The following is an 11,752-nucleotide window of genomic DNA, read 5'->3' as shown; positions in this document are numbered from 1 at the left end:
GGTGTGGCTTTTGACCCAAAGATGAACCCAGGATCATTCTTTGTTTTGCTAATTTCCCTGATGAAGGCAGAGAATTCTGTGAAAGGTGGAAAGGCAACTTCATATTTAGACTTGTATCTTGTAGCCCTTGTTATCCACTTTTCTTGGAGTCCGTATGGTAACTTTTCAACAATAGGATTTATCCCGGACGAAGAGTCAAAATAAGCTAGCAAACATCCCAGCTTGGGATTTTCTTTGTGATACTCTATTTCTGATAGAATATCAGACAAGTCATAAAGACGTGCGCTATCTTTGTTCGTCAAGGTAGGGAAGTTGACGAGTTTACTTGTGAGAGAGGCCTCCAACATTTCTGGAGCACCATATCGCTCATCCAGTCTCTGCCATAACCTTTGTATGCCTTTTGTAGGATTATTGGCATTCGACGCTCGTATGCTAATGGCATGTTTAGCAGACTCTGGACCGAGCCACTTGATCAGAAGATCAATCTGTTCTGAGTCACTAACTTGTAACTCGTCTGTCACGTTCTTAAAGCTTGCTTTCCATGTATGAAAAGATTCTGCCCGGTCATTAAAGCTTGTTAGCCGGGAGAACAGCAGGTCCTTGCGTAGGAGAAATCTGGTTATCTCCGACGTAGGATTGATTTGTTGCTGGTATGCAACAGGGGTCTCTTCTATTACGCCTTGTTTTTGGTGTTCAGTAGGGATCTCCTCTGAAAGGCCTAGTTTTTGTATGCCGGTTACTATTCCCAGATCTGGGATTAAGGTAACTTCCGGTGACTTGGTATCGGAAGGCAAAACAGCAGATGTCTGTGGCGGCAAGTTGAGTGCCACGGATGGCACGAACGCTGGTGCTTCATGACTCAGCTCAATCTTAACAGGACTTTGTCTCATCTTTTGAGGACCTGTTACTTCCTTTACAGCAGTTAGTACAGGATGTTTATTGACGAAATCTTGCACACGCTGGAGAGGGTCTTCCGTTTCGTCAGGGAGATCGCTAACTGCTTGGCTGCCGTCGTATTCCAGGATGCGAGCCTCGGCTTCTGCGGCTGCAGCTTCTCTTTTTGCTTCGAGAATGTTCATAGCAGCCCTTAGTTCGACTTTTTCTCGGACCGCACGTGCTGCTTCCTGTTCCATTTGAGTTTTCCGGCGAACGGCCTCCTGTTCTTTTTCAGCTTTGATGTGCTCCTCCTCCTGTTCAATTCGAGCTTTCAGGTGAGCAGCCTCAGCAATTCTACGTGTGGCCTCTTGTTTTGCACGGATGGCTTCTTGTTCTATTTTGGCCTTGATTTCTGTTTGTCTGTATAGGGTCTGTTCCTCTAATACGGCCTCCTGCTTTAAGAGGGCAGCTTGTTGCTCGGCAAAGGCTATCCTTGATCTAGCGGACTCTGCCTTGGCACGCTTTCTCCGTGCTAGGCTTGACATGTCAGAGACGTTTGAGCTCCTACTATGCGAGGTGTTCTTGCCCTTAGATGTCCTCGTTTTTGTAGATTTAGCCTTTGTGAGGGTAAGGCGATGCTCCTGTAAAGTTTCAATTGCCAGGTCGACTTTAGACATTCGGATATCCGTTGAAAATTTGCACGTATCAATGTCTTGAAGGCTGTCTAATGTTCTAGTATTTTTGGGAAATTTCAAGTACTCGTCTGTGAGCCTGCGATAATTAGTACAGGCTTGTACAATTTTATCTTGTGATGTTAGCAATTGCTGGAGGTCGTTAGGAGGCTTGGTCGTTTCTAATAACTGAGATTCTAGGTTTGACCATAGGGCCTCTAAGTCGTGATAGAACTTGTCACGTTTTTCTATAAAGGCTCCCTGTCCCTTTTCGGTAAGTTCACGTACTCGCCTAGTCTCGGCATTTTCATCTAAATGTGTGTTATCAGACGGATTTTCTTCTAGTTCTTTAGGGACATCTCCCTCAGGGGGCTGAACCTCTTCTTGCTGTTCGTGACTGGGATCCATGATGTAAATCAACTAGAAGTAGGCAATGTTTGTTCAACGTTGTTGGTTTGCTGCCTAGGACGCACAAGCTGTGTTGCGTAGTGTCAAGGTAACAGCTACGAACGATGCTCCGTTGTATTTCCTGTTCAGGAGATGTGTAGACAAGTTGTTGTTAATTTACTATGCTGAGCCTGACTCAGCTAGCTTAACCAGGTGACTGTATCGCAATCTCGGCAAATATATAAAGAACACAACTTGTTTCGAAAATTGTAATTATAATATTCCACCAGAAAGGTTTACAAGTAGTCAGTAGATTGTTTGTGGTAAACTGCAATAAAACAAAAAGAAATACTTACAATGTGTATGAAAGAACATATTAAAGTTCATATGCAAATATTTAAAACAATGAAATGAAAACGAAAGTAGAATTTACAGTTCCAATCTCGGTTATAAATAACTTACAGTTCGTATGCATTTAATAAATCACTTATCCAAATTAACGAACTTAAACAGATTAAATTATCACAGTTTATAAATGAATAAAACGTACTTGACAGTGATATGTCTCGATTTCCTCAGAAAATTAAATGTCGTCCATGTTACATGTGTTGAAATATTGAAACAGACGGCGTCACAGAAATTAAAGGCGTACGGTGATGTAAGAAATCGGTTCAGTGCGATTTGTTCCGGATGATTATGAAAACATATAGTAAACATTAAATGTGAAACAGAATATATGCTTAGTAGATCAAAGTTGAAAACTTTAACATAAAATTGACAGTTGGACCCCTGATGATGGCAGATCTGTCATAATAATTAGACCTATTGATGAAGAATTAAAATATAAATATATCAATATATACATGAATAATTTTCATATTTACTATATATATAATAAAATATTAATTTTCGCGAACCATTTAGGTCACAGAAATTCCAAAAAATGGCATCAGTAAGGAGAGTTGTACAAATGATGTGAATACACAGAACCCGGATCCAAATTATCTTTTACTAAAAGTATTCATCATTTTCTGTTTTGTATGTACTAACAACATTTCATTTTTCTACAATTTCGATTAAAATATTATAAAACCTGCAGTTCAATAGGTCACATGCCCCAAATAAACATTCCCCGATTGGTCGAACTACTGTGGCCTCGGTGTAAAGCAACGCAAGCCTCGATGTAAAGATCACGCTTCCAAAAATAGAGGTATGTCCCAACTTAACATTCCCCGATTGGTTGAATTGCTGCTCGATGTAAAGCAACGGAAGCCTTGATGCAATGAAGAAAAGGGGTTGACAGGATAAACGTAATCGTTATAAATTTTAACTTCATGGTTCTTATGCAAGCAAATTTAATAAACAATGATTTTATACAGCTGTGTTATTGTTTTCACCTTACATAGGGCTTTATTTCTGATCTTATTTCTGTGTACACAATTCTGAATCTACATATTTCACCTATATCAATATTAGGTAATCCGTTTGGACGATTCCATATACTATTATGTTTTAGGGTTTTATAGCTTTAGTGTCGAGTTGGTGTATAGTATTGAGGGCTATCTGCGAGAAATAAATCCTTTTTTCTGATAGATTAACTAAATTCAAAACCAATATAAAAATAGTTAACACATATATTTTATTTAACTGAGTAAATTGATCGGAATGTGAATGATACATAAACCTAAAATTCGTTTTGGTCTATCCCAGTGATGACATTTGCGCGGGAATTTAGTCCATTGACATCGTAATATAATTTACTTTGGATTGTAATTATCTTTAGATGTAATGTTACAGGATTTAATGTGAAATTATTTGTCTCTTCTTTTATAGTACACGAGTTTGACGTCAGGTTTGTACACATGAAGTCTCTATAGTCTAAAAAAAGCCAGTGACAGAACGATAAACAGATAAGCAACTGTCTAGGGCCAAGTATTTGAAGTAAGGGAGGTGAAAAAGCCAGTATTACGCAGAACGATAAACAGTTACATAGACGGATCCAGGGGGTGTGGAAAATTTGGTTGATTTTATAGGGAAGCAGGGGCGGATCCAGCCATTTTATAAAAGGGGGGTTCCCAACTCGGGACAAAGGGTGGGGGGGGGGGGGTGTTCCAACTATCTGTCCCCATTCAAATGCATTGATCGTCCAAAAAAAGGGGGGGTTCCAACCCTCGGAACCGTCCCCCCGGATCCGCCACTGGGGAAGCATGACGGGAGTGGGCAACCCTTAGGTCAGTCAGCGGCCACCCCCTTTTATGAAAAGTTGTGGATCTGCCACTAAGATTTATATAAGCAGGTTTTTTTTGTGTAGATACCTTCAAATATCACCAACTGTGACTGAGTACACAATTTGATTCATTTTAGCTCATTAGCTGGGCTCACTTGCTAAAAAGGTTCATTGCGGGCCTGCTCACTGGCTAACATTTTACGATATTCATGACGTGTAGAAAAGCCGATAATCTATACATGTGTGTGAGGAGTAGTTATCAAGCTTGCTTTCATCTGTAAAAACTGTCTTAGGCCAAGTTAGGGAGGTGAAAAAGCCAGTAATAGAACGATAAACAGATGATCAGGTTTTCTTCATATAGATCCCTTAAAATATCCCCCACTGAGGACACAATTTGATTCATTTTAGCTCATTAGCTGCGCTCACTCGCCATAACAGGTTCATTGCGGCTTACTGGCTAATATGTGTAGAAAAGCTGATAACCTATACATACATGTACATGTATATGGTCAGATCATATGTTTTCGTTCGTCATATGAATTTGTACTATGCATGCCTTTTCAATGGAAATTGTGACGACAGTATGCATTCTTAATAGCACGAAAAACGATGAGAAGAGGATACATATGTCAACCAAAATTTTTCAGCAACGTCAAAATATGTGAGGACACACTATCAAGATCTATTAAGCTTGCGTTCATGTTGCGTTAAAACTGTTTTAGGAAGGTGAAAAATACCAACAATATAACAATAAATAGATAATCGATATTGTAAAATATCAATGTGTTGAAAAGCCAATGGTCTACATATATACTTAAATATGTCAACCATAAAATAAAACTGATTTAATTTACACCACAACTGTTGAAAAAACCTTTATGTTTATATAACTTATCTCATTCTAGTCCATTCAACTGAGAGAATCAGTGTACATTTCATGAACTCTTTAATAACAATAATCATCATGGACTATTCTTTATAGCAATATCTGTTAGCCATTTAGGGGTCTTTTGCATTCAAAGTTTAGTTTTAGTGGGTTTATTTTGCGAAAAAGAACTCAATTTCCAGATCAAAGTTAACATTTTCTATATATTTTGTTGTGTCAAAATGACCTAATGAATATAAAGGACAGTACCCATATAGACCCAAAAATGGTATATCACATTCTACACATGACATTTTAGCAGGAAAGACTGCCATTGGAGTATATAACTTTTAACCTGTGTATGTATAATTAAAATATGATAATAAAATTCATATCTTTTTCAGGACTTCTGATCGAACCATGTACATGTAGTATGGCATGTTTGTGAGATATGGTTTTGGTGGATAGGATGTTCATGAAGGACCTGTAGTACAAAGTATATCACTGGATTGAGCTCTTTGTCTAAGTGTATTATTAAAGTGCTTTGCTTTGAGCTCAGTTCATTGTTATGCAATTCATTCTTTGTGAAATAAAGATTTGACAGACAACTCTCATGTACAAGGATTTGTCAGGGTAGTATCCATTCTATGTACAATGTAAGTAATAAGGAGATAAAAGCATTTTATTATGATTTGAACCAAACATTTTTTGTCCTTTAACCAAATTTTAAAAAAAGAACAAATTTACCCGACAATGCTACACTCTCTACTAGCAATATGATGCTAGGTTGTTTTAATACATCTGTACTGCCTACTGATGACTCGGTCCTGAGTGTAAATGGTCATTCAGTATGTTAAAAAAAAAAAAAAAAAAATTTATAAGGCCGATCTGGCCTAATTGATTTCTAAAACTAAATTTCATTGTACATGTTCAACATTTTTCATTCATTTGTTTATTTCTTAATTTGTGTGAATTAACATTGTTACAGTAAATGTTAATTACTACACTTTCATACCACAACAAATACTGTATTGGTATCACTTATATTTGTATCCATATAACAAAAAAAAATTGAAAAGAGAATAATTTTGCAATACCTTTTTCATATTGATTACTATAACTTTTTTGATATTTAGACATATTATGTAGATTTTCATAATACCCACTTGACATGCTTGAAATTCTATCAGATTACTTTTGGATCAGTTATGAGTCTTTGAAGCATGCTCACAAAGGTTTTTTTGTTGATATCGTTTTCATATTGGTCAAAACTTTTTTTGCTTCGGCCAGCTTTGGAGGAGATGTTATCAAAGAATTGATAAAAAACAACACAGAAGTTTACTTTCTAGCTCATCTAGCCCCAAGCATCATGTCAGGCATTTTCATCACTAAAAACCAATAAATGTCTTCTAATCTGAGAAACAATTTCGACATTTTAACAAAATATTTTACTAATGATATTGACAATCCACCACAAAGTAATATAAATAGAACCATACAAATAGTGAGCAAATACATATAAAAAAGATGTGGTATGATTGCCAATGAGACAATTCTCCACAACAGACCAAAATGACACAGAAATTAACAACTACGGGTCACCGTACAGCCTTCAACAATGAGCAAAGCCCATAACGCATAGTCATTTATGTTATTTATGTACACAAAATAAACGAAAAACAAATATTATGTAACACATAGACAAACGACAACCACTGAATTACAGCCTCCTGATATCATGTTCTCAGATATCATCTCCCATTTAAAAAAAAATCACATGAAAAAATGAACCTATTATGTGTTGCTCTCCTAGCTACAAAATTTATCCAAAATCAAAGATGTGGAAAATATTCTATCATAATCATTTGGTCATTAATGCAATTAGTGTCTCTTCCATGCCCTCTTGAACATAAAATCTAAATATTAAATAAACAACACTCCTCATGCTCAGGTTGGTTGTCATCGTGCAACACAGTTAATAACACCATATAGGAAAAACATAGAACTCCTTTTGTCATATAAAACACTGTCAAACATCCAAACATACTATCCACATTCATCTGTGTCCACACTTGTTGATTATATTAAAATAATGCATCTAAAATTACCATCCCAAGCCAGAGCCTCTAATCCCTAGATTTAACTGCCGAAACACTAAAATAGTGATCAATACTAGTATGTGTTGGGTCCTATCATGCAATTTGGGATGCGTGGTTGCATGGGTGTTTTATAATAACAAAACTCAATGAAAATCAACAAAGCACTTAAATAACTTTTTCTAGTAAATGTTTTTTGGCAATTTTATCAAGTGAGATGTAAATATTTCTGTACTTAACTTTTAATTTTCACATTTTTTTTTCATTTTTCATTTTCAAAATTCAATATCCCTAAAAATGCACCAATATCCCATATCCCATTTATTTTTAGGACAAATATCCCATATCCCTAAAATTAAAATGGCAAATATCCCGTATCCCAATATACCCTATACAAGCCTCAAGACTGGATTACAACCACATACAACAAATACTTTGCAAGATGGATTCATTTGCTTAACATTTTGAGAGAATACATATTTTAATATTTATATAAACAACAATAATGTGTCTTTTTTTCATTTTACCATCATATATTCATTTGATCATTTTTACATTGGACTTGGTACTATTTTACTTGAGCAACATGACGGGTGCCACATGAGGAGCAGAGTATGCTTATTCTCCTAGACTCAGTAGGACAGCTGATATCTCCCTGCTTTTTCGTGGGGTTTGTGTTCATCAGCCAACATTTTTCAGTGTAGTGTTTTGTGGATTGTCTTTTCGTCGTATTTTGTTTTTGCCATCGTATTGTAACATTATTTTATATTTTTTAATATATTCCTTTGGTACCTTCTGCGTTAATTTAACATGTGTGCATAAGTTGTGATACCGTGACGATGCCTTGATTACTTTTTACATGTGTGCATAAGTTGTGATACCGTGACGATGCCTTGATTACTTTTTACATGTGTGCATAAGTTGTGATACCGTGAAGATGCCTTGATTAATTTTTACATGTGTGCATAAGTTGTGATACCGTGAAGATGCCTTGATTACTTTTTACATGTGTGCATAAGTTGTGATACCGTGAAGATGCCTTGATTACTTTTTACATGTGTGCATAAGTTGTGATACCGTGAAGATGCCTTGATTACTTTTTACATGTGTGCATAAGTTGTGATACCGTGAAGATGCCTTGATTACTTTTTACATGTGTGCATAAGTTGTGATACCGTGAAGATGCCTTGATTACGTGGTGTTTGCCGAAGTTCATTTACAGTGGCAAATACTTCATAAAAATTGACTGGAAAATGTTGAAATGTTGGATAGAGGCACACATTTCACCTTGCACTGGGCAAACTTACGGACCCCTGAAAGAGTTATTAAAAGGGTATTTTTAACTTGCAGAGTGCATAACACTTTCCTTCAACGATGCATCTACAGCCCCTATTTCATCCTGCGCTGCTAAACAGAACCGGACATCCAGAATAATATATCCTATTGATCTTTTTTCGTTTGGTTATGGTATTTGTGATGTTTTTGGGGTTATCGTTGGCGTTCATCTCATTCCTCCCTTATAAGTTAAGGACGAGTGGTATAATTTCCAATGAGAAAAGTCTAGAGACCAAATGACAAATAATAAGCATTACCGTATAATATGACATCAACTTATGAAAGGCCACGGTATGACAAAAGGCGAAACAATTAAAAACGAAAACCAACAACTGCCGGCTTTTTACTACAACAATGAAAGAAAACCCAAATACCATGCAACAAAAATGTAACAATTCCCTTATTTTGTTAAATAAGATAAAGTCTTGAAATCGAATATGAATACATGTTTTAATGAGCACGAATATACACATTTCAAATCTTCAACAATAACAATTGAATAACAAACTTTGACAACAATCTATAGAACTATAATGTTACTTAAGCACAGTTATTGGAATGTTCATGAATAATGTTGATCAACACAAGTTATAATCTATACTGTTGCACGGGCTGTGGCGAGAGTCCGTTGTAGTACTGTTGAACATAATCAGGATTCATGACTGGTGACAAAGAACCATATCCATAGAGGTACGGGTTAAACATTGGTGGTAATGCTAAATAGTTCTGATTAAGTCCATGTAGTTGTGATGGATGACAAATAGAGGACTGTAGTTCTGGAAGAGGCCTTCCAACACCAACAAACTTTGACAGTTCTGTTGAGCCATTGTAGCTATAGTTCTTGATCTGACGTTTCTCTTTCATTCTGCGATTCTGAAACCACCATTTTATCTGTACTTCGCTGAGCTTGAGTCGCTTGGCAAGAACGGGTCTGTCTTCAATAGCAAGGTACTTGTGTGTACTGTAGTATCGCTCTAGTTCAAAAACCTGGGAGTTGGTGAAGATGGTTCTAGCCTTCTTTTTTGGTTGGTAGTTGTTTTCAGAATCATCAGAGCTGAAATGTCTAGATTCTGGTGAACTGATGTTATCTTCGGAATCGTCGGTAGATCTTTTTCTTTTCTTCTGAATGTGCTGTTCAGTTGCCAATAAACAGGTAGAGAAGTGGTTGTTCGACTGTTGGTTGAGTAACGGTGTCTGGTAAAAGTCGTAGAATACACTCTCTGACTTAAGTGACTGTTGAACCCTACTGCTTTTAGATAGTTCCTCTATGCTGAACGACATAGGTAAGGACGCCATTTAAATATTTTCTGAGGTTGCTTTAATGTTACTTCGCTGAATTGACTTCAGATTTTTAATGAAAAATTTGGTAAAAATCAAGTATATATACTCTTTGCGGTGAACTCAAATCACCTGTCAACCTTAGAATCTCAGTGATCAAGATTATCATCGTGCTTAGAAACCAATCAAAACTGATCATTAGCAATCAACCAATAATTGATAACGGATTATCATCTGCCAACTCAACGATGTTCCTTCTGACAGGTAACTAGTTTAAACTTTTTAATTAGAACAAATCAGCTACTTAGTAAATAATAAGTAAATTAAGTAACAATTAAACAAAATAAAAAAATATGTAACTCCTTGAGTGGTATTTGAGAAATTGCTTATAGTTATCATTGGAAGCTTGGGTGACGATCTCTAGGTGACGAGTTAGTGGCAATTAAGATCAAACCAAGCTGACAGATGTCATTGAATTTAAAAATCGTCAAAACTTATTGTTAATTTTAAGAAGCACTTAACCGGAATAATGAATCTTCAATTGGGAGTAATGCACCTATCTTAATCTTAGCACATACTTACAACTTCTCGTCCAATCAAATTGCTTATATTTGCCTTCTAATTTTCATAGTACATACTTTTCCTGTGTACTAAGTAACTACGCATGAATGACCACAAGGGTAAGATTTCATTGTATCGTAATCAAGATATTTAAAACAAAATTTGCCACTGGCTATTTTGAAATAAAATGCTGTGTTCCAAATTAAATTAAATAGTTTGTAATTAGTTTTCACATTGATTTTAAATATCCTGCTATTAAAATCTTTGGATCTAAAAAATGTTTTGACAATTGCAAATGTTATCATTTAAATAAAGGGTAATACACATGGTTCTTTATACCTTGATTAGAGTACAATGATATCTTAAAATTATGATAATGTATCATCCATGCAATTACTTTGTACACAGAAAAGTGTGTACTATGAAACCTTGTGAAGGAAAATTAAAGCAACTTGGTGATAATTTTTTAAACTTTCTTAAGGAAAGTGATCTATTTCGTCATGAATTGATTGATTTATTGATTATTGGTTGCTTAATGTCCAGTGGCAAATATTTCATGCATGTTCAGGACGATGTCATGAATTGAAAAACTGTGATTATGTCTGAAAATAATGTGCAAGCTATATATATAAACATATTCTGATAAATCTTTTAGTTTTTACTTTGAACTAATAAAAAAAAAAAACACAAAACCTATAATCTTTGATCTATTTGTAGTTGCTTTTTAATGCCTATCTGCTAGACTATATGTTTGGGGACAAACTATCTATATGTTTCAAATTTATTATAGCTTTAGTTTTACTGTGAAATTAAAAAATGTTTTCAAAACATGTAAAGCTTCCACTGCAATTTAATTATTGCCTGTTTTTGGTCAATTTATTTTGTCATCTTACCTTGTAAGAAGAACATGTATAGTAAAACACTGCTTTATATCAGTATACATACTTACACTAGCAGCTACCATCTTTTCATTCTGGAGTGAAGGGCCTTTTGAAATCACATATTTTACAATGATACTAGTGAGTAGATTTACAAAACTCGTTAATGAGCTCCGTTTTACAAACACCTGTGATACAAGTAGTCAGCCAAAATAAACTATCAATAGACCAATTAAAAGATTACTCGAGTTGTAAATATGTGCTAAATTGGATAGTCTATGGAAAGGTATATACTATGAAATTAAGAGCTCGGGGCAAGCCCCTCGCTCTAAATTTCATAGTATATACCTTTCCATAGACTAACCTATAACTATACGGAGGTCAAGTTGTAGTAAATTGATGATGCTATAGATTTTATAGGATTCTGCATAAAAAAACGACATTTTTTAATTGACTTTACTTTAATTGAAAAAGGTAATTTATCTCTTTTATTTCTGAAACACTTTTTAAAAATGAATATTCTCACTCATAGAAGATCGCGGATTTTAACGTAAAATTTGTGAACAGGCGTCCTAAAA

The 11,752-nt window shown here is 35.4% G+C and overlaps 1 long non-coding RNA gene across 1 annotated transcript; it reads right to left on the bottom strand.

Annotated features, from left to right (window-relative positions):
- Positions 1–2,189: 2,189 nt before the first annotated feature.
- On the bottom strand, positions 2,190–2,555 carry LOC127732699 (uncharacterized). The gene is made up of 2 exons (XR_007996396.1): positions 2,485–2,555; positions 2,190–2,262 (listed from the first exon to the last, which is right to left on the bottom strand). It is a non-coding gene; the product is annotated as an uncharacterized LOC127732699 (long non-coding RNA).
- Between the last annotated feature and the right edge of the window lie 9,197 nt (positions 2,556–11,752).

The sequence above is a fragment of the Mytilus californianus genome, unplaced genomic scaffold (assembly GCF_021869535.1).
Source record: "Mytilus californianus isolate M0D057914Y unplaced genomic scaffold, xbMytCali1.0.p SCAF_1, whole genome shotgun sequence".
Classification (NCBI taxonomy): Eukaryota; Metazoa; Mollusca; class Bivalvia; order Mytilida; family Mytilidae; genus Mytilus; species Mytilus californianus.
This window is presented reverse-complemented; position numbering and strand designations above follow the sequence as displayed.